Raw genomic sequence first — 24,382 nt, 5'->3', positions numbered from 1 at the left:
AAAAGTCTGCAACAATTAGCCTGCAAAAGATTTCAGAGAAATGCAATGTATGAAAAAAAGATCAAATCGAAATTATAAAATCAAGAACTATATAATAACCGAAATCAAGTACTCAACAGGGTTTAACAGTAGGTTTATCTAATCATCATTGAGCTCGAGAAATAAGATTAGAAACTTAGGAAACATTTAGTAGAGTTAAAAAACAATATATCCTTTAAAGCCATGATAGGGAAAATATAGTGAGAGAGCAGGTGATCTAAAGGAAATAGCAAGGAAGCATAAATGTAATAAACATAACAGGACAAGGACAAATGAACATATCAATTATGAGAGGAAATTGTAATAATTTAAACTTTCCAATCAAAACCATGTTTTCTTCAGTAATATTTATAATGCAAAAATATTAAAAATGTATATGCCCAACCATGGGAGAAGGTTATATGGTGATGTCTGAACCCCTTAATGGAATATTAAGCCATAATTAAAATTTATGTTAATAAAAATTCTTTCATAATATTATATATGTATAATAATTTATTATATATATTTTGTATATATAATATTTGATATGTGTATTTATTAGTATATTATATATACATATATATATATATATATCAACTATTAAACAAAGAGGATTCCCAATTCTTATACAGTATTATGACAGTAGTTTGATAGAAGTTTTGACAGTAGTTTGGTAAAATAAAAATACCAAATATATATAGGTAACAGTAGTGATCTGTAGGCAAGAGAGTTATATTTTGTTTTGCTTGTTGTTTATTCTTCCTATAAATACACAAGTTTCCTCCAGTGGGAACGTGTTGCTTTTATTTATTTGTTGTTTTTATTGCAAAGCTATACATGAATATAAATGATGTAAAAGATACAGACACTGGTAAAAATAAAAGTTCCCCTTAATATTCTGACCTACTTTCTTCCTATTCCCATCCTAGCCCTTCTGTAGGAGTAACCAGTTATTTTCCCTACTGTCTTCCAGATAACTTTTAAGTATTACTTTGACAATCAGAAACGGTGAATAATAAATATGGAAACAACCCTTCCAGTGCTGTAAAATGAGATTCCGTCACTACAAATGTGGGATGCCCTGAGGGGAACAGCTGCACCACGGGAAGTTTGAGTTAGGCGAGCTCTGATCTCCTTCTAGTTTTAGTTCTATTGTACAAATCTACTAAGAATCCCGTGAGAGGGAGAGTGACTAGGGTGTGGCGTAGTCGGGGCTGTGCGGATGCAATCAGAATTGGCCTGCGTCCAGGAGTTTAGGTGAGACACAGGCAGGTGGAGGACAGGATGAGAGCCTTCTCAGTCGGCTGTGAGCCGAATTATGACGTTAGGGAAAAATATGGCAAAGAGCAGTTCACTTGGAGAAAAAATTAAGAAGTAGGAGTAGGGGAGGCTACCTAGAGACATCAAAATTGTGTTCAAAAGGCACTGAATATCTGGCTTAAATGGTTGGAATTTATCCTGGTGCTTTAGAAATTCTCTGCTCTTATCAAATCAGTCACAATGAATCCTGTCTGAGGTTTACACTTCTGGTTTATACGATGGGAATATAGTTCTATGAGAATCATGTTAAATAAAGAATGCGAGAACACCTGGCTGTGTGAGTTGGCAATTGCAGTGGAAGGCTGAACAGAAGACGCAGCACTGGAGCCTGGGCTGGAGCCCGGAAAGTTGCCTGGACAGATTTCTACTGATATTTTAGAAATCATGACAACCTCAGGCCGGCTGCCTGGGGCCAGAAAGATCCTAGCTCATGTTGGCACCCACACCTTCAGAGAGTAACGAACTTCATTTTCAGGTGCCCTAGGGCACACACTGTCCCTACCTCCCTAGAGAACTGCACACATAGTTTGGTGTGGCTTCTTCAAATACAATTGCTGTACACGTGATCACTTCTTTTTCCAGGGAAACATAACATTAGCTACTGTACATGGGTATGGAACTCATCTCTTTTAATTAGATGCTAATTAATGACTCACTAGCTTTAATCATATCAATCTGGTAATACTATTTAGGCCCCACAGAATAATGAACTACTTTATAAGAAATGAATGTAGCACATGTTGACATAGGAATGCATCCAGCCATAATTCGCTCTGGGTAAATATCCCACCCAGACTTGGATTCTGAACAATTTACAAGGCAGGGCTCACGTGCTGTATGGGAGAGAGAGGCTGAGACTTCCATAAGGAGAGCAAGACCAAGAAGAGTGAGAGGCAGAGAAAGACCACAAGGAGTTTTTCCCCAGGAAAAGACCACTGTCCTGGTGGTTTTGTCTTAGAGGTAAATTAGAGACAACATTGGTACGAGAAAGTCCAAGGAAGAGTTTTGCTACTTACATAGCACTGAAGAAATTGCTTTCTGAACAAAGAGGAATGTGACAGGCAGGTGGCATGATTCTTCTACGGTGTGGCTCCCCAAGTCCTGCTGGGTCCAGCCAAGCTGGCAGGGCAGGAATGAAGATAAGACAGATGGAACCAATGTGGGCATAAATAAGAAAATTCTGAGGCTGTTCCCCAGTGAGGAGGAGTAGCCTGCAGCCAAATATTCCATGTCCAAATACACATGGTGATGGTGGGCCTATCTCAGACAGATTTTAATAGCCAGTATGGTCCAAGTCAGCTCTTGGAAAGGAATGGAACAAAGGTGGTAAGGGGCAGCCAAAAACCAGGTGACTGAGGACACTGGGAGTCCAAGTTGCAGAGGTTCATGGCTCTGAGAAAACAGCCCCCAGCCAGTGCCTGGGGGCATAAAGAATTGTGTTCCAACTCCAGGTGCAAAGGATTTGCAAGAACTGTCCAGTATAGTAATAGTGGCTAGTTAATGAGGGCTTATTCTATGCTATGCAGTTTGCATACGCTATCATAGGGTGCACATTGAAACAGGTATTCTGGCTTTCATTGAACAGATAAGGAAAATGAGGCTCAGAGCAAATAAATAACTACTCAGCGCCGCATAAGTAGTGAGTGGCAGAGCTATGGTTCAAATCCAGCATTCTGACTCATGAACCCTGTCCCTCAGCGTTAAACTCTATCCTGCCCTCCAGCTCTCTTCCACCCCTTCATCTCTGTACCACCCCCACCCCCTCACCCGGGAACTATAAGCTATGCCAAAGATGTCAGGGTCTCAGCAAAACCACCTGATTAATAAAAACTGCTAACGGGGAAACTGAGGCAGCTGTCCACTCCTACAGCCTAGGATAAATTAATGAGAGGAAGTTGGTAATTTGGTGAGAATCCAGTATTCCTTCATCTAGTCTAATCCTAGTCCCATTTTCTCCATAGGATGATAATGGTTTTTTGTGTTTTTGTTCTTTGTTTTTGTCTAGATCAGAACGGCTTCAAGACTCAGATGGCGGGTTGACGTATAAACTCCTTACCATGGCCTACAAGGCCTCTGTGATCTGTCCTCAGTTATCTTTCTGATGTCACCTCCTCCCACACTGCCTCTCAGCCACAATAGTCGTTTTGCTGATCTGCCAATAGGTCCAATGAGCACCTACTCCCGGGCCTTTGCACTGGCTCCTTCTTCAGCCTGGACCTCCCACCTCTTAGATTCTCTCCACAAAGAGAGGTATTTCTGCATGTTTTCACTCACTAATTTACCCCAGGCCCCTAGATATTATCTGGTACACAGCAGACAGTCAATACATATGTACTGAGTGTCTCAGTGTGGCTAGTGCCCTCCTGGAAGAGCCAGTCATGCTGCCAGTTTCGGCTGTTTCCCTGCCAGCGCTTCCTTCCACCGCCCCCTTCCCTGACTCCATCCCACGTTTCTCTTCAGCATGTCATGCAGCCTTCACGAAAGAGCTCGGTATTCCAACTCCTTAGCGGAAACAGGCATGGGCACTGCTCTGTACTAACATGTGTTCAATAAATATTAGTTGGAGTGATGGGCTGATACGACAGGTTCGATAACAGAAGTGTGTTTCAGCGCTAAGAGAGTAAAGAAGCGAGGTTTTGGGAGAGCTCAGTGAAGAGGTTATTTAAACTCAATCTTGAAGGACAGAGGATTCACCACACTGAGAAAAAGTTGGCATTTCAGGAAGCTGAAGCTGCTTGCATAAGCACACTACAAGCGTGTCTCCCCACCGCCTCCCAGTGCGCATGTACCCTTCTTGTACTAACTGGAGCACGTACTGTCTTGAAGCAACTGCTGCTCCCCCACGCTCGCCATAAGCTGAGGGTTGAGTCTGTTTTACCTTCAGCTCTGAGGGTAGACATGACCCCAGCCTAGCAAACCAAACCTCATAGGCCTCTGCCTGCAGTGTTTCAGGGGTGAGTACTGACCGAATTTGGGTGGAGGAGAGCCAGGTCCCAGAATATTGTCCAAAGACATATTCAAGACTTTTTGGACTGCTGGATTTGGAGTTAGAAGGATGTGAACAAGGAGTGTGGCCATCTTGCTACCAGGGGAAGGGATCGCCAAGAAAGTATACAAACAGATTCAACACCAAGGGAAAAGCCAAGTGCCAGAGAGGAACCCAGTTCTGGGGAAAACGCCCATCACCATATTTGCTTCTGAATTTTTTTTTTTGGTGGGGGAGATGGTAGAGGAGCAACACGTTCTCATTTTCCCTAAGCCATTCTGTATTGAATTTTCCGTTCATGACCCAAAAGGTCCTGACTGATATACGGATAGAAGCAAAAAAAGATCGTAATGTGTTTCAATAGTACCAAACATTAACTTGAAGGGACACAGATGCCACTTGCCTTGCTTTGCAGAAGAGGAGCCTGATGCCCAGAGAGAAGCAGCTTCCTCGAATTTTACAGCTGGAGGAGGACAGGGTCAGGAGGAAGGCGGAGCAGAACAGAAAAGAGGTGTGGGCCCTAGAGGGGAGGAGGCAGGAGTGACAGGCATTCTACCGTTCTCACGTGGCTCGAAAGCAAAAGGATTTGAAACCACAGAGCCATACTGAGTAGTGTGTCCCGACGTCACCTACTTCCTTGTAAGAAGGTCCCATGACCATGTCATCAGGGCATGGCCAGTAATGGCCTGGTGACAAATGCTAGTGTGACACTCATACTGCAACCACACTGGGTCTCCCAAAGCTTCCAAACTTGCTTTGTGTAACCAGGACATAAAATTACAGACCTTTGCTTTATGCAACTGTATTTTAAATTAGAAAGACCCTCACATAAATCTTACACCAATGCTTTCAATAATATACATTTTTAAAACTGCAAATGGAGAACCAGGATGGCTTTCAGAACTCAATGCTTTCTTTTCGATAGATGGATAGACAAGTGACTTATGCAGATGCGGTATATACATTCCGCACAATTTGACCATGGTTAAAGGGTATTTATATTCTGATGCAGATAAAATTGAATGTGTCAACACTAATGCATTTTTCGAGGAGAATCACTACTTTCACCATAATTTCCATGGAAAATTTGTGTGCACACGCAGTAATAGACACATTTATAACATCAAAAGGATTCAATTTTCTTTTCAATCATACCACAGTATGAATCGCTTTTCCTATTGAATTTAACAATGAAGCACATTACCAGAGTCTAAAGGATGGGACACTTCGTCTTGCTCTTATGAAAGTACGTCAAACAATGGGTAATACATCACACAATGTCTCGGGTTAACTGAGCCTTTACACAGGCTGGCTGCTAATTTGCTTGGGCCAGCAGAATGTCACTTTTATTTAATTTTGCCAATAAGATCAGCAGGGATCCAAACTCTGTTTAACTCCCAGTTATTAAAAGAGGTTTTTCTTGTTACATGAACAATTCATTAATTCACGTCTCTCCTAATTCAGACTTTGAGGTCTTTGGAACAGGGGGTGGGAGGTGCTTTATCTCTGCTATGAAGAAAGCAATTTCATCCCGGACACAACAAGCTACTATGCAGACGGCGAAAGCTGCAGCAGAGACAGTCTGTCAAGGCCGTAAGAAGAATTTGATGTGTTAATTACAGATTGTTCCTAGCTAGTCACAGGAGCAGATCATCCAACAGAACTCCATCAGGGAAAACTTTGTTATCCTACTGTCATTCATTCAGTCATTTGCTTATTCATTCATTCATTTAATTATCCATCCATTCACCATCCCTACATCCATTCATCCACTCAGAATTTATTAAGTCCTTTCTACCCATCAAAGCTTGAGAGCGGAGCTTGGGCTACAAAATAAAAATACATTCCCCATTGAAAAGGCTCTCATAGTTTAGTGAGGAAAGCAAGCAGTTAGTGCTGGATATTCTGCTCACTCGTGCTCACCCTACAACCCTGAGATTCTCTCCTTATGTCTCATGACTCCACTCTGTGCTCTGGAAGGATGCTGAACTTCAGTGAGTTCCCTTGCCTCATGGCTTCTGGTTGGCTTTGATCAGCAGGAGATACTGGGAGACCAGAGGTGGAAGGGCAATGAGATTAGGGTATTCATTCCCAGCTCTGTCTCAGCAGAGACAGGAAGGGTTGACCGAGTCTATCAGAGATCCAACTCCTATCAGGTAGCCACTCCCTTCTCTTGGCCCTTTAGACCTGGGGTGGTAATAGCTCTCCAGCATGGTGGAGCACTCTGGGTTACCACGCTAGTTCCTGTTGGTTTTTCCCTGAGCCCTGCCCACATCTTTGTAGATGCTGACTTGCTGTTACACTCTCCTCCTATCACCCACTCTGAGTGTGTGATCTTTTTCCTGACTGATACACAGGTGAACCAAAAAAACTATGAACGGTGATAAGGGTGAACCAGGGGGCAGGGAGAGCCCAAGAGAGAAAGGATCAGAGGGACAGAATTAGTTTTCTAGGGGTTATTTCTATTATGCCTTTGCCTGAAAAGATAAATCAATCATTTCAATCTTCCACTGCTAATAGCAAGTTTCAACTGCTGTTTTTGTAGCCAGTCCAAGATGTTGCAGTCTTTTTTTTGTATAAAAAATTATCTGTTTCTAAAGGTAAAAATAATAGCTCTGGCTGGTGTGCCTCAGTGGATTGAGTACCAGCCTGTGAACCAAAGGGTCACTGGTTCAATTTCCAATCAGGGCATATGTCTGGGTTACAGGCCGGGTCCCTGGTAGCAGACGCACGACAGGCAACCACACATTGATGTTTCTCTCCCTCTCTTTCTCTCTATAAATAAGTACATAAAATGTAAAAATTAAAAAAAATAACACTCAAACGGGTGTTGAGATTTGGAGCTATGGCTGAAGACTGAATATAGATCAGGCTTTGTTCTAAGGTAACTTCTAAAATTCATGGCTTGTCTAAAAACCGTCATTTTTGCTGACTGGAGGGGAAATAGCTGCCTGGGGATTCGGAGCTTCCGGAAAGGACCAGGGTCTGTGTGGGCCAAAGTCCTATCTTCTTCCGCAGCCCATTGTCTCATCATCATTTGCACGACGAAGGCCAATTGCTCTAACTCTCACATTCAAAGAACCATAAATTTTGTCAAACAGCCAATTCCTGAAAATGTGTTCCAACTTCTTCAGGCTTATTTTCCATCATTTTTGTCATACAAATAATGCAAATTTGAAGCATTGCTTTTCATGTGAAGAAGTAGTTAAAACCTTTACTAACAAATGTTTTTAGTTTGTTGGAAAATAAATCAGGTTAAAGATTTCTATGTAAATTAGATCAACTTGACCAGAGATGAAACTGCTTAAGAGGAATTGCAGTTGTACTGATATAACTGGGATCAAACACAACCCGGGAAATAAAAGGTTTGGTGTCTAGGTGCCCCTGCCCTGTGTTGGAATTCCTGAGACCATGATAATCTATGTAAGAGGGCCACTGCAACAGCTAGATGGGGAAGTTGGTACATGATACGTTGACGTGACTCTTGACATGGAGGAAAAAATTGTAGTGTTCATTTAAAAACAGCCATTTAGAGAGGAAATAATTTTACAACAATTTTACAGTACTTTTACAATTACAACAACGACTGAGCTAACAAATGTCCTCAGAACACAGAGCTAGACCCAGGAGTTTACTGGATGGACACAGTGAGCAGTCCCAGAGTCACCCCAGAGGCAAAGCTGGGAAAGCAGGAGTGAAATTCCCGGTGTGAGTAAACTCAGAACCCTAGACTTTTAGCAATAGAGAAAATCTTCCATGGAATGCCTGCCTGTTGGGGAAGAGGGAGACTGTGTCGTGGAGACAGTGAGCAACTATGGGGATAAAATGAAACTAAGATATACAAACAAGAGCGGGAAAGAAACTAAAGGAACAAAAAGAATCCTACAGTACCTTGCCCATGTTATATTTGCAATCTGGAGGAGGGGGTGAAGAGGGCCTGAAAGTGTGCATACATGCAAACATGTGTGTGTACCTGTGCACACAGTTAAACTCATCTTGCATGTTCATGGGCACATATATTGGTATGTAGTGACTCTAGATGCATGTGTTGACACATCAATGCATATGTTTTTTCTCCTATCTATGCACATGTGCACATGTATCAAAGGGAGTGAGGCCAAAGCTCAGGATAATACAGGACTTCTTATATTTCGGCGGTAAAAACTGATGACATTATTGGCTGTCACGTGCTGTTTTCTATGTTGTGATGAGCATTTTACATCTCTTTCCTCATTTAATCCATCAAGTCCCATGAGGTTCAAATTAGCGTCTCTCTTTTGCAGATGAATCCTCTGAGACTCACTGAGGTTAGGTTACTTGCCCATGTCACATAGCTTATTAAGTGACAAGGTTAGGATTTGATCCTAGATCTCTCTGGCATTGCAAGTAAGGCTTATGAGGGCCCACGCACCAAACCAATTAAGTCATGGTTTGGTGCCCCTCCTCCTGTAGCCCAGCTGAGCATGGACACTGGCCTTCCTTTAATGAGTTTTCTGAGATGTCATCAGTTCTGTTTCTGAAACTGTAGCAGCCTGAAAACCATCTCTGTCCCAGCAGAACACTTCCCCCTGTAGAAGCTCCTGAGTTCCTGAAGGCAGGGACCTCCTCTATCAATATTCCCTACTGCCCCTCAGAGTCCTGTACCATTCCTGTCACAGAGTAAGAGCTCACTAAATATTTATTGAACAAACAGATGAATGAGTAAATAGATGTTAACACTTGCCTGAATGATAACATATTTTTAAAGAAACCCATCCAATATCTTTCAAATTCTCCTAGCAGCTAGCTAACATATAAGTTCCTGAGGGGACATGCTTTAATACAAAAGATAAGCATAATTTGTAATTAACATATCAAGCACATTAGAAGCAGTAGGATTCCCCTCCAGTTCTTATTTAGATTTCTTGTTAGCTCCGTAAACACTTTCTTCACAGTCAGAACAAATAGATCTTCAGTCAGTCCTACTGAAATGATCACAACTTTTCACTTACCAAGGCCCCAGCAGAGGGAGTTTTTCACAGGACACCAGGGTATGCTCTCTCCAGCTCCCCAAGGTCAAGGTCAAGCAATATTCTGTCATCAGCTGCCCTGCCCTGGAGTCAGACAAATGGGAATGACTCCAGCACTGCTGCATACTCATGAGGGTGAGGAATTCAAAGTAGAGCCTTCTGTGATTTTTCACAGGATTAAACATCTCAGTTTCTTGCCATCGGATTTCCCCATGACTCCCCGCATCTGGAGACAATAAGATGATTGCCCAGCAGGACCCAGGTTGGCAGAGGCTGGCAGCATGCTTGGAGCCCAGACCCCAGTTGGCGGCCCATGCCACCAAGTCAGGGTGCACTTGGCACCAGCTGGGGGAGGCAGTCAGCTTGTTGGGTAGAGGGGTCCACCTGAATACCACTCTCCCAAGGAGACAGAGGAATCAGCCATCAGGGGAAGGCAGGGAGGGGAAGAAGGGGTGTGGGATGAGGGCCTCATGACCCAAACTATGCAGCCGTGGGTAAGTGTTTCAAATGTTCTGAGCATATAATTTGCCCACCCATAAAATGAGGCTGACAATGGTAATATTTAACTCACATGCAGGGAGAAATCGAATTGTATAACCATTAACAACATATCTGGTCACTTCTGGCTTTCGATTTTAAAACTTACTGTGGTATTAGCTGCTCCAGCTTCACCGCCCAGCACAATTTGTAGGAATATGTTCTAAGCCCTGACTTCTAGTTCTTCAGACACGTCTCGTGGGACTTTCTCAGCTTCTCCTCACAGTTTCGGCCTGATGCACTCCCATGCCCTGTTGCCCCACGCATTGCCCTGGGTAAGAGGGGTGTGCAGAGGACCTGCTCTGAGGCTGGGTGGACTGGGCTTCGATCCTGGCTTGGGCACTCACTGGCTGGAGGACCACAGGTCATATAATTTTTCTGAGCCTCAGTTTCCTCATTGGTAACATGACAAAAATAATCCCTATTTTTCAGCCATCCATTCAATCATTCTTTAACCATCTGTTATTGAATGTTTGCTATAGGACAAATGTTCTAAGTGCCAGGGACACAATACTTGGTTGTCTTAATATGTAGAGTGTGTGTGTCTGTGTGTATTAATACACCTATAACTAGCATAGAGAGAAAAAGAAAAACCCAAAAGAAGATAAGAGGATATTGCCAATTGCTGTAGGAAGCTGTAATTTGAACCTCTTTGAGAAGATCTCAAAGATCTTTCTTTGAGAAGAAAACCGTTGAGGGGAGTTCACATGACTCAGGAGACTTTAGTCTTCTCCCCCCGTAGCAGAACTAAGCTAGAGCTCCAGAGAACTCAAACCAGTAAATGAATTATCGATTGAGTGCTGCCTCTGTGCTCAGAGCTAGGTTAGTGCCACAGGGAATTCAAAAGGAAAATATTTCCTCCCTCTGTGCTTCTACCTAATTACCGTATTTTGCCATGTATAATGTGCAGTTTTTTGCCCAAAAATTTGAAGGAAAAATGAGGATGCACATTACGCACAGGTATTATGATTACATACCATGAGTATAATCATGGAAATAATAATCCTGTGTATAATGCGCACAAAAACATGAGTGCACATTATACATGGCAAAATGCAGTAGTAGAAAAGCCTTCACCACGGGTGCAGAGGGAAGAATGGGATGGCAAAGGGAAGGCTGGTGTTCAGGGAGGCGCTGCAGGGAAGACCTCTGGAAGGGCTTACACAGGAGCTGGTCTTTGACAGATGACAAATGAGCAGGTTGGATGTGGGCTGAGGCATAAGTGCTCTGTTGGGGCTGAGTGGCAGTGAGAGGACCATTCGTGCCCAAAACAGAGTCTATGAGATGGGGCACATGGAAGATGGTGACCCCACAGGAATTAGCAGGTGTTCCAGGCACGGGGTTTTGAGAGCACCATGCAGCTGACCAAGATGCTGTCGTAGCCCCTCATTTCATTTAATCCTCTCCTCAGTCCAGAGAAGCGGCCTCAGTTATCTTCGCTGTAAGGCGAGGCAGGGGAGGCAGCAAACATTCTCAGCAGTGAAGTGACTTGCCTGAAGTCCCTACATTCTAACTTAGCAATCCCTGAGGCAAACTCCTGTATCCTGATTTCAGGCCCTAAGGTCTTACCCCACAAAGCACTGTAGGATGAGACCAGGGAGTTTGCAGAAGACAGACTGAGTCAGAAAAGGGGGTGGGAGGGGTAATTTCCTATAATAACATGTGAGACAGCAAGGAACATTACAAGTTAGGATAAAAAAATGCTGTCCTGCTGGGGACTGCAAGAAAAAAACAAAATGGGTGTTTAAAAAGAGGGCAATAAATAAATACATAAAGGGCAAAGAAAGAAAAAAGAGGAAGATAATGAGAAAGAAGAAAGAGGAAAAAGATAAAAACAGAGGTGGAAGAAGAGTCAAGGTAGAAAGGAAAGGGAGGAGGGAGGAGGAGGAAGATGAGGATGAGACAGGTAGCTTACCCTTGCACCCCACTGAAGCACAAGGAAACCCTCTGACCCGGCCAGGAAGAGCACAGTGAAATAGAGCACACTTGCCACCAGGTGGTCCCAGCGAGCCTCTCTCCTCCCCCAGCACAGTCAAAAAAGCAGGGGTTGATTTCAGTTCGCCTGCTGGGAGGGCAGAGCATCTTGGGCACAAGCCATTGGACAGGGTACTCACCCTTGCTGGGTGAGAGCCTGATTTTTGGAATCTGCCTGCCCTGCAAGCTCACGATCCTACAACACCATGGGAGAGAAACGAGGCCGCTGGAAAGGCAGAGAGTTCTGGCTTCCTCCTGACAACCACATGACCTTCAGTAAATTACCTAATCTCTTCGAGCTTGGTTTCCTCATCAATAAACTTGTCTGATATGTGAAAAAGCCTAGGTGTAATACACTTAAAAAATCTGGATACCGATTTTAAGGAGTCTCTGGGGGAGATGACACCAAAATAAGACCAAGGAGATAGACAGGGTATGTGAAAAAAAACATGCTATTTTTAAGGAATCTGTTCATTAAAGGAAGATGAGGAGTTACTGAAGGACTTTAACAGGAGATGAAGGAGAAGAGTATGGAACCTTATGGTCTTGGAGGAAGAGGATGAGAGAAGAGGCAGGGTTGGAAAGTGTCAGGAACACACACACACACACGATTATTTAAATAACACTGAGGGAGTAGAAAGAAAAGAGGTTAAGAAAAAAGACTGCTTGAGAGGCTAGAACTGCAAGGTAAGGAGTAACAGCACTGACTAGATTTCATCTCAGGACCATTCTTACAATAGCTTGTGCCTCAACGTAAAATAAGACTTGGTCCCAATATGGTGCCAAATATGAAGTCAACATTCATCCCCTTCCCCTGTGAGTCAGAGAAAAAAGAATCCCCTTCTTGGGTGAAAATGAAACTCAAACCTTTCTGTTTGCTGGAACCTTCAGAAACAAACAAACACAAAAGCCCTCTTCCCAACTCCCTTCCCACATGTGACATATGTGAGCAGCAGTGTGACTGCGAGCTCAACCAGTGAACTAAAAGCCAAATAAGCAAGTATTTTTTTGCATTTTTAAAAATACAGATCTTTTTTAACTCCTAATAGCTTTCATTCAATATGTTAAAATACATTATATGCATTTAAATCTACATACTGAAAGAGACATCTCAATAAAAGATGCTTTTTACTGAGAAAAATAATAATCCTTTTCTCAAAAAAGAAGTCTTTGTTCAGCTGAAAGTTGAGCTCTGCTGACTGGAAGCTGCTTCACTTTAGGGTCCTGTGAGACCTTGTCAGCCTTTTGCTGAACCCCATGTTTCTTCAAGGGGTGCCTATCAGACCGGAGACTGAGTCCTGAGTTGAACGGGCAGGTGGCTTCCTTCTGAGGTGGGTCAGCTTCTGTCCTGAGGTGTGGGTGAGGAAGGCTGAGGAGACCCCATGATGAGGAGGCTCAGAACAGCATCCTGCACAGCGAGCAGGCATGTGGGGGCCCCAGCAGCTGGCTGGGCATACTTTGCTCGGGAAAGTTGTCTTATCTCCTAGAGCTTAGGCCAGGCCTCTTAACTGGGAAGATCACTTATCTTTCTGGCCCAGAAACCTTCAGGATACAGTGTGGTGGAAAGTGCATGAGACCAGGATTTGGGACCCTTTGGGTTTCGATACCTTTCGTGTCTCAGAGCAAGTATGTTGATTTTGGGCAAAAATCTCTTTCTCAGAAGACTCTAATCTCTTCATGTTTAAAACAAGGAATTAGGCTCATTTTGATTTTTTTATCACCTAGGAATTCCTATTTTCATCAGTCCCTTCTAAATCTCATACAATTAAGGTACACCAATCATGCAATAATTTATTTGTAGTTTTACAAATCAAAAGTAGCTAAAACTGGGTTTAATTTGGATATTGAGATGATATCTTTCACATGATTCAACACAAGGTCATTGGTCATTGTAGACCAATGACCAAGCCATTAATCAGAACTTTCAATCAGTATGAGAAAACTAGGGTAGCCACATTTACCAGTTCAAAGTCAAGACTCTCAACAATGAATATTGACCAAACAGATGAGGGGATGAGTGAATGAACAAATGATAAAAAGGAACAAATGCATTAATAGTTTGTGTGACTGGAAACCAGAACATGAGCTGGAGGTGCCATATCTATCTCTGTGTTCTTGTCTAGGGGGCCGTGCTGAAAATCAAGAGCCAATGACAGTGTGACCCCATGAGGTAGCTCTTTTGCTTCTGGAAGATTTCCCCAGACCAGTCTGCTCCCTGGCTCTACTTCCTAGCCCCAGAATCGTTATCCTTGAAATTCTATGCCTTTCCATTCCTACCCAGATATCTTGGAAGAAAGGCCATTACAGCACTCTCCTCCTGACTCCATGTCCCTCTACCCCCCATCTCTTGCTCAGTCCTGCCCCTCATCCCTCCTGTGACTGTCCATCCCTCTTGTTACAAGTCCAAGTACACAGGGCTCCTCTGAATTAGCATGTGGCTGCAGTTGTGTTCCAGGTGATGCCAACTCATTATTCTCTCTCACGTTATTAGTGCTTGGGCTCAGGTTGATATGTTTCTGATTAATGAGGCATTTGTTCTGCACCACAAAACAATTGAAGAATACCCTTCCCATCCCAATGAATTGTGTCACAAAGTTAATTATGAGGTGACCTTTCCTGTTTCCAGGCAGAAGAGAGCAGGTGTCCAAGCCTTACCCAATAACTGCCTTCCTGATATCTTGGCAGGCAGAAAGAAAGACTCAGAGGCACCTGCAAGGGGGCATCTAAGACCTGAGTCTGACATTCATAGCCTCAGATCTCACACTGCCATGCTCTCTTCTCTGGAATCAGAATCCAGTGTCTCTTTCCCTTCTGTCCCTTCACCTCCATGTCATCGCTTCCCATGTGGGGCAGAAAGGTAGAGGAGAGAGAATGAGCTTTTTTGTCTGATAGATCTAGACCTCGACCATGTCATTTAAGGTCTCTGAGTTTCCCCCTCATAAAAAGATGAGACAATACCTAGACAACAACACAGTCAGTGATGAGTACAGAAAAACCAAGCCCCAAACATTTCCCTTTCCTGCCTTTCCTTCTTGTTCTTGGACCTAGCTGAGAACTCTCACGGCTGAGAAACTTCCTCAGCTTCTTGGTTCTGAGCCTCCCACCTATTCTGAGCCAGGAAGCCAGGAGACTCCAGTGTGTGTAGAGCACAAAAGCAGGCCAGGGTCAGGATCATCAGATACCTGTGAGGCCTAACCTGGGAGCTGCTGCACTAAGGGAACACCCAGAAGCGCCTTCCTTCTGAGGTGGCTCTGGAGGGCTCACAGAAAGAAGGCTTCCCTCTTTACTTTAGAACGTTCCTTCAACACAGGTTTTGCTAAAGAACAGTAATCTTGTGCTTTTGGCACGGAAGAGACTGGAGTGAAGGATGAGAGGGTACTTTTGGGGTTGGGTTCTGGAGCAGCAGGATCAGTTCAGTAGAGAAGATCCAACCTGTGTTCATTGGGACTATTCCCCAGAGAGGAGCTCTCCAGGGGCCACCCTTTCATAATCTGGGTTCAAGGGAACCAGTGTTAGTGAATGCACTAAGCACCAGGCAAGGGATCATGCACCCCACACTCTTCATTCTTACAGCAACCCCGTGTTCTGTCTTGTAGGAACAATTGCTCTGATTTTGGAGAGAAGTTATGCAATTAGCCCAGGTCACACAGCAGTCAAGACAGGATTTCAACTCTGCAGCTGCATCTCAGAACCCTGCCTTGAGCTGCACATCCCTCAGAGGCCCCGTCACCTCACTCTAATAATGCTGTAACTCCCCCACTCCTGCACCCTGATTCACCAATATCAAAGGGTTCCCTGCACCCCCTTTTTCCTTTATGCAGAAATACCAGGAACTTCATAAAAAAATTGTAACTATGAAATAACATGGCCAGAGCCTAAGTGAACCTATGATTGCTGAGATAAGTCATAGGTGCAGACAATTACTAAGTGCTGGTCTTGGCCACAATTTCAGAACTAAGACTTCAAACTAACCAGTAAGAGTCATTTGAGTGCCCACATGCAGATAAGGGAAATGGGGAATTAGAAAGAGGAGCTGAAAGGCCAAGCCAGGAGGAGTGGGGTGGGGATGAGTGTTGCCATAGGTGTGCGAGTTCAGAGAACCACAGTTTGTAGTGAGAGGGGTTCAGTCTCTAGAGAAGACAGACTCTCTGCTCCCCCTCTTACCAGCTGTGTAGTCTGGGTAAGTTGTTTAACTCCTTTAAGCATTAGCTTGTCCATTTGTGAAATATAGGTGTTTCTAATACCTATCTAACCATGCAGATTCAAAGACATCATGTCTTAAAGTGCTTAACACAGGACCTGGTACACAGAAAGTCTCCAGTGTGTTAGCTGAGATTACATTTTCTGTGAAGCTGATTGTGGCTGGACGACACCAGCTAGGCAAGGGAAAATTTGCATGCTTGAGTTGGGGGTAAAATAAACTTACACACATGTCAACACGACTTCTAATTCTAAGGAGTCAGGGGTGAGAATAAGGTCTTTGACAATACAACTCAGTCCTCTGGAATACTGATTCCTTTAGCAGCCTGGTGGTCATCATAAGGTAGGGGGGTTGCTAACCTGCCCTATACCCTTTCTCCATCCCGGTTACATTTTCCCCTGTAACTCTCGGGCTCATCCTGACACTAGTGCAATGAGAAAACACTCTGCTCCAGCAGAATGTCTGAGCGCTAGGTCTAGTGACAGACCATGGTCAGTGGGCCTCAGTGGAGTGGCTGGGAGCGGGGACAGATGTTGTCGATGATGCTGATGGATGCAGCCGGCTGCCTTCCCTACCTCCAGGCCCATTTACTCGGGATCCACAGTGCGTCACAAAAAGATTTCTCATGTCCTCTCCTCAAACCTCCTCCAACCCCCCAGCTTCAGAGGGAGCAGAGATTTGTTGAGGCACATCCATCAAACCAGTGGAAGCACTTCTGTTCATTTCTGATTGGATACATAAATTTGTTTTGCCACAGTCGTCTCGTTCAGAGTTGACAAGCTCTTCCTGGATTCATGAATTTGGGAGGAAATGAACCAAAGGGGCTGAGGAGCCCAATTTTGAACTGAACGGTGGTACGTTTGTCTCCAACTTTCATTAACAATTTCAGGAGAAGGATTACAGAGCTGTGAAAAGGACCAGCACGTTGTTGAATTGGAACAGCCGCACCAGGCATTAACCATTTCTAAAACCTTACACAGAAATGAACAATTAGAATAGAATTAGAGACTTTTACCTATTTTTCCAATCTATTGACACATTCAACTATTTATTAAGTAGATTAATAAATTTCATTCATCCACTTAGCAAATGTTTAGTGTGATATGATATAATCAGACACTGTCCTAGGCCCTTGGATTGCGAGAGCAAAAAAATACAGACAAAAATCCTTTCTCTTCAATTGAATTGGAATGTGAGAAGAGATTACATTTTTGAGTGCAGAGCGGTGGGGGTGGGAATATGTGTGTGCACGTGCAAACATGTGTACGTTTGTCTGTCCATCTAACTGTCAGATTTTCCAGATGCCCCCACCAATTTCTTACCCTTTCCAGAAGTCACCACCCTTCTTGACCCTTTCTCATGTGCTGCATCAGACTCCACAGTCTAACCTTGGGTGAGGCTAACCCTGACTGCCCCTCGCAACACCCTGAGACGTTTGCTAAGCATAGAGGTTTGAAGGATTCAGCCCAGTACTACCAAATCAGAGTTTCCAACAGTGGATCTCAGGGGTCTTTATTTTTACCCTGCCCCAGCATATTTTAAGATAGATAGGCAAAAATGAGTAAAAAAGACAGGCATTTGGGAAATCAGGGTGTGGTGAAAAGTCCAGAGATTTGGGAAACATAGTTAGGGGTATAAATTTTATCATTTGCTGATAGTGTAACTAGAAGCAAGTCACATGTTTCCAAGTTTTAATGTTTCATCTGTAAAATGGGATAATAATGCTCACCTAACAGCAGAGTTGTAAAAACTAAGTGTTGCAGGCTATTTCATGCAGCCAACCCACTACTGACATATGCTAGAAACTTAGTAAGTTTCCCAACCTTAGCTAGGAAAAAACTTTTCCCTGTTATCTCTTAACTGGGTAATAGTTCATCATTCAGGTGTGTGTGTGTATCCGAGGGAGGGAGGGAAGAAGGGAGAAAGGGCAGGACAGATACATAGAGGTGGAGGTAGAGGTAGAAGTACAGGGAGGAAGGGAGGGAAAATGAACGTGTGATTTGTGCCCACACACTGGTGTTCACCTGGCTGATAAAGAAAGAGAACAAAAGTGGCAAATCCTGATTTTATACTTCTTGAATAACTACTTGGCTGTTTCTGATTCAGTATCAGCCGGTATTCTCAAAATATTTTCATGAAGTCAGAACTTTAGGAATTAACCACTAATGGTAACATCTGACCAACAATTAAAATAGTTCATTCTTCTGTATCATTTTAGTTCATAGCCAATAACTTTGATTCGCATTAGATTTCATAATATGAACATCATGCATTTATATGTTACTTATAACTTTTTGAAATACATTCACATGTCTTTGGCTATCTACAGGTACCCTGGGAATTAATCAAGGCAGATGTAATTATTCTAGTGCTACAGCTGAAAACACAGAAATAATCTATAGAGGTGAAATAATGTGCCCAAATTCCCCGGAGTTAGAGACAAAGCTCAGACTAGAACCTAGACTAGCCTGGGGCCACTGTTAATTCCAGGTACTGACCACCAGAGATCCGCACCTGCGAGGCAGAGAGACAGCCTGCTGTGGGGCCTCCCAGTCTCACTGAGAATGCGGGGAGCCTTAGGCCATCCGAGCCCACGTGATTTCTTCCTGAGAAGGAAAGAAATTACCATCTGTGTGCACGATAGCAATACATCAAATCTATACATGGAGAATAAAAAGTATTAAAAATGTAAGCAAATACAAGCCAGGAGCATTAACTCTTAGGAAAGCTATCTAAACTAACAGTCTTCCTTCTAATAGGGTCACCAGTAGTGAGACGTCCAGCCAGGCTGGAAACTGGGCTGCTATGGGGCAGGGGCGTCTTGCTGTGAGTGGAGCCAGTGGGCAGCAGGGCGGCCTCCAAATGGAACTCTGATGGTCTGAATGCAGGTGACCAGTCATCTAGGGGATTATCCTAGAATCGACATATAAACCAAGTAGATATTTCTGATACAGGCCACTAAATAGAAAGGTGTCAGTCTAAAAACTGGAAATAAAACCTTAAGCCGAAGCAGTATGAGTAATTTAGGAAATCAATAAATGGGGAACATGGCTAAGCAAGTAATAGGTCACTCCCATGAGCAAACTGTTTGCATTTTAAAGGGCTGAAAGAAAGTGAAATAAGCCAGGAGGTGAGGGACAAATACCATATGATCTCACCTTTAACTGGAACGTAATCAACAAAAGAAAAAAAGCAAAGTATAACCAGAGACATTGAAACTAAGAACAATCTAACAACTGCCAGAAGGGAGCGGGGAGGGGACAGCAGGGAGAAGTGTTTTCAGGAACTATTATAAAGGACACATGGACAAAACCAAGGGGGAGGGTGGAAGCAAGGGAGGAAGGTGGGCTTGGCTGGGGTGGGGGGTAGGGGTGGGAATAAAATGCAGACAACTGTAATTGAACAACAATAAAGTAATTAAAAAATAAAATTTAAAAAATAAAATAAAGGGCTGAAAGAGGCAGACATGGGTACAACAAACAATTCCTTTGCATGTTCTCTTCAAAAGAATTGTTTTAAAAGTCACTGAAATAAGTTATAAAATCATAACTATGGTGCAAAGTATGTTAGTCTATTATATATTCCAATATACATGAGTATACAGGAAGCACATTAGTTATGAGAGGGATTTGAGAAGCACTAACAGGATGTCTGTCCCAGTGCCACGATGGACAGAAGAGAGAGAGATGATAGAAACTCAAGTACAAGCAAGAGAACCATGTATGGGACAGGCTTTTCATACATTATCTCATTCAAGCCTCAGTATAACCCGATCATGCAGGGTCCAGCACAAATAACACCTCTTCTTATTACAAAGTATTTTATTACAAAATCACAAGCATGTAATTCTGAAAAAACAATATCACACTCAAGCATACCATATGACATTTAGGTGAAAAGTTCAAATCAAAACTATAAATTATTACACCCTTATTATTACTCCACCAACCCTACTCAAGCAGGCATTACTTTTGCTGGACCCTGTAAATCCCATTTTTATTCCTATTTTGCAGATACTGTAAATTTGGAGAGACTACATCAAAAGCCTACTAACAAGTAAAACAGGCTTCCAGCCAAGTGTCTTTCTCTGGGATTTTGAAGGTTTATGGTCCTCTGCCCCTCTGGTTGAGGTTAGTCCATCTTAAATAGAGCGGTTTGTGAGCTAAAAATGAGTATGTGTCAAAGGATCTGATTCCGCTGAAGGTTCACTGGGAAGAGTAAGTGGAGGGCTAGAGACTCAGACACTAATATGGTCGGTCCATTTCCTAAAACTGGGACAGAAGTTGAGCATCCCAGATGAACACAGGCACAGGGATGAGTTCCAAGAGTAAAGACCAATAGCTCCAAAAACAGCCCAGAAAGAGAGGTCAGCTCAGCTCTTGGGAATCACATAACCAGACTACCAAGGCAGTCTTCAACTAATGCTACTGTTTCCTTATTTCATGGCACTAGCTCTTCTAGCCCCACTTCTCACCTTGGGCTTTAAGGGCTCTCTGTGTGACCCCTGATAGGAACTCAGCAAAACCTGAGGATGGCTACTATACGGAGCTGCAGAATGAACCTGACCTACCTCATCTGTTTGGGAAGACCAAAGTTGTCTGCCAGTTCACAGTTGGGCAAGCAAGGACAGTGACCTGAGGGTCTTGTGCCAACCAGAAATCTTACTGAAAAAAATACTGACTTGCCCAGAAAACTGTTGGAGGTCTGGAGAAGCAGGCTTAGCAAATTCTCTGCAGCTCCTGCTTCTTTGCCTTCCACATGCCAAATCCAAAGTCTAGGGTTGTTGGTCTGACTGGCTCAGCCATGGTCATGGCCAGCCTTCAGCTAGAATTTGTTCATGTAACTGGGATGAACCAATAAGACTCACGAAGGCCTCTAGATCCAGGTAAAAGACTGAATGCAGAGAACAATACACACTTGAAGAAAATTGAGTCCAGGGTTCCCCTGGGGAACTTCTTTTGGGGCATAGAGAGATTGCACAGCCAACCTCATTGATCTTTGAGCTCTTCTCTTTGTTCAAGAATAATTCTTTGATGGGCAGCCTATCCAGATCTCAGGAGGACCACTGTGTGTTAGCAAGGAGCATCAGGTTGAGGGGCACAGTGACCAGAGTGGATGGAGACTGAGCAGAGAGCTAAAAAGAACTGATGGTGGATGAAGTCCTTTTTTTTTTTTCAGGGAAATACAACTGGGCAGGAAAAAGCAAAAGAGAGAATTAAAGGGAAAGAAAAGGGGATGGGAAATAGAAGTTGGAATGAGAGATAAAACAGAGACAAAGAAAATTTAGTGGAGAGAAAGATTAGGAAAGAAAGAGAGGAAAGGGTGAAAGATGAAAGAGAGAAAGAGAGAAGGGTATGTAGTTGATGGAAAGTCTACAAGGAAGATAGAATCTAGACAGAAGATTAGAAAATCTGGGAGCAAGGGAGAGAGAGAAACCAGGGTGGTATCAAGCATAGGAGATTCAAGACTCCAGTGATCTTGAACAAGGTTTACCATCAGCCCACTCTGTGACATTTAACAGGTTGTCCTTGACCCCATTAATCTCCCTGACCTCTTGGGTAAAGTGGTACTAATACTACCTCATGGGCTTAGGTAAATTAAATGAGAATGTGAACCTAAAATATCAAATATGCCATGAGATGGATATTCAATAAATGAAATCCTCATTTTGCCATTTAAGCTCATTTTCCCAATCTGTAAAATAAATCCTTGGTTCTCTAGCATCAAAAATAAAGCTGGCAGGATGAGGTGCAGGGATGAAAATAAAAATGAATAAAACGTAGTCTTTGCTCTTGGAGAACTCCAGTTCAAGTAGAGAAGAAACATCCAGTGGCCAGGGTGTGTTGAGTTCTAATGCGAAAGTCTGTGCCGTGTGCTGTGGGAACATAAACTTAACTGCCACCTGAAGAAGTCATGGAGAGTTCCTAGAAAAAGTGACATTTGAAAAAATAATTTCCAAATGGAGGAGGGAAGAGAAGGGCTTTCACCCACAGCAAATGATGTGAACGAAGTGGAGATAGGAACAACCAATGAGGAAAAAGTCAGATGCAAAGAGGGTGAGGGCAGGAACATCAGCTGGAATCAGATCTTAAAGAAATTGTGTGCAAGTTTATAAAGTTGCATTTTATTTGTGAAGCCATCAGAACCCACCAAAGGATTTTAAATAAAAGAGTGAGGTACTAGGATTTAGAAATGATCCTGATACCTGTGGATTAGAAGTTGAGCCTGGATGCAGATAGGATGGCTACTCTATTTCTCAAAAAGAGACCTGGTAAGGATCTGGGTAAAAACATTCACAATGGCAATGGGACTGGAGAAGACAGGAGGGACCTGAGTAAGGAAAAATCATCAGGTACATTTACAACTTCCCCCCGGAGGAAAACTGGAAGGCTCTCCTGATGCCCTCAGGAACTTATGAATGGCGGGTGGTCGTCTGCCCCAACCTTTTTAATTAGCACTAGTCCCTTCAGACGACTCTTCTTTTCTTGAGATAAGACTAAAAATGAGGCATTTATTTATCAACATTTGGTTAATACTATATTTATTAAACCATTTAAAGAAGTCACTGTATATCTTACTTATTTGTTTTTAGGTATGTTGCATAATTCATTAGTAGCAAATGCTTGGAGGATGAAGCTGTTACAGATGCAAGAGAAATGTGTTAGAATAAAGAAGTAGATACCTCTTGCAACCAGAAGTTTCTTTTAGACTTCCAAGACTGGGCCTCTGAAGCCAGACATGTCTATAGAGTATACCTTCATTGCCCTCCCCACCCATCTATTTCCATTATCTATATAGGGTGTTCTGGCTTTCTGGTGATACCTAACACATTTGGTATTAAGCAATGTGCTCATTCAACTATCATTAGGAATGCTCAGTGAACAGAGAGGAATCCAGGGGACACAATGTTTGTCTGACAATTTCCATCACATGGAAGAACAGGAGCACAGGCTTGTTTTATGTAATCCCCAAAGACAGAACAATTACCAGTGGGTGCAAGTCCCCTGGGGGCAGATTTCGGCTCATCCTCGCTGACTGGGGAACAGGGAATGTGCAAGAAGGGAATGAATGGTACAATCCTGAAAATAGATTGCGCTTTTAGTGAGTACCTACTGCATTCCAGGTACTATGCTAGGACTCTAATGGACATTATTTGTTTTTTAGAGAGAGAGGGTGAAGGAGGGAGAAAGAAAACGAGAGAAACATCAATGTGTGGTTGCCTCTCAGATGCCCCTCATGGGCACCTGGCCCACAACCTAGGCATGTGCCCTGACTGGAAATTGAACTAGTGACCCTTTGATTCACAGGCCACACTCAATCCACTGAGCTATGCCGCCCAGGGCTCTCATGGCCATTATTGCTTTGCGACCTCGAACCTCCATGGGTTAGGGATGCTATTCCATTTCACATGAGTCATGCAGTGTTCACAGAGGCTAAATGACTTGACCACAACAGGTAAATGACAGATCTAGGATTCAGGTCCTCCCACATCTCAAACAGGCTCTCTGCTTGTCACCCTGATGCTTCCCTGGCAGGTGCGTGGGTGGCCTGTCCCTGGAACTGTGTAGACAAAGGCAGAATGATGAACTGCCTGGGGAGCTGTAGAAGGGATTTAATTCTGAACAGGGTATCAGCCCAGATGAACCCAAACCTTCCTCCTATAAGTCCCTCTAATTTTCAAAAAGCAAAATGTAACTGAAATGGACTGAAATGCACTTTGGACTCCCCAGACTGCAACATTGTTGCAATTTGTTGTTGCAAGGGATGGCAACAACAACTTGTGTAAAGGGAAGCTATCTAAAATATAAATGATTTTTTTCTTAAAAAATAAGAAAGCAGAAACTACAAGAGGAAGCAAAACATATATTTTATAAAATATTTTAGTTCTGTTTTAGGTATTCTTGCATGTTTTCCTGCTGAAACTGATCTGTGAATTATTTTCTCACTTTTTTTTTCACATGAAATGTACCCTCGATTATATGACAAGAAATTATATGGTGCTAATAATTTATTTAAAACCAGATCCATGTCTCACATTCATTCTGTGTTGTGAAATCAAGTAGATGCAGAAGGGGAATTTTTTTTTCTCTGAACTTTCTGACCATTTCTATTGTGGAAGAGAGAGTAATAGCAGGTATCGAGGGTGCCAATTATGCGGTGATGTACAAACTCGCTGGAGAAAAATCTATATGATATTTTAATACTAGTCAAACAGAACGATGAAGTTTAAATTAGCTTGAAGCTGCTAAAAATTCTTAACTATGGCTCTGCCTTCACTGTATGAGAGGGTGAAAAATAGCTTTGCAGAAAAATATATGTCTGTCTTGTCTATGG

The sequence above is a fragment of the Artibeus jamaicensis genome, unplaced genomic scaffold, assembly GCF_021234435.1.
Source record: "Artibeus jamaicensis isolate MK-2021 breed Jamaican fruit bat unplaced genomic scaffold, CSHL_Jam_final contig_797, whole genome shotgun sequence".
NCBI classification, from domain to species: domain Eukaryota; kingdom Metazoa; phylum Chordata; class Mammalia; order Chiroptera; family Phyllostomidae; genus Artibeus; species Artibeus jamaicensis.
The sequence above is the reverse complement of the archived record's forward strand: the minus strand, read 5'-3'. Positions refer to the sequence as shown.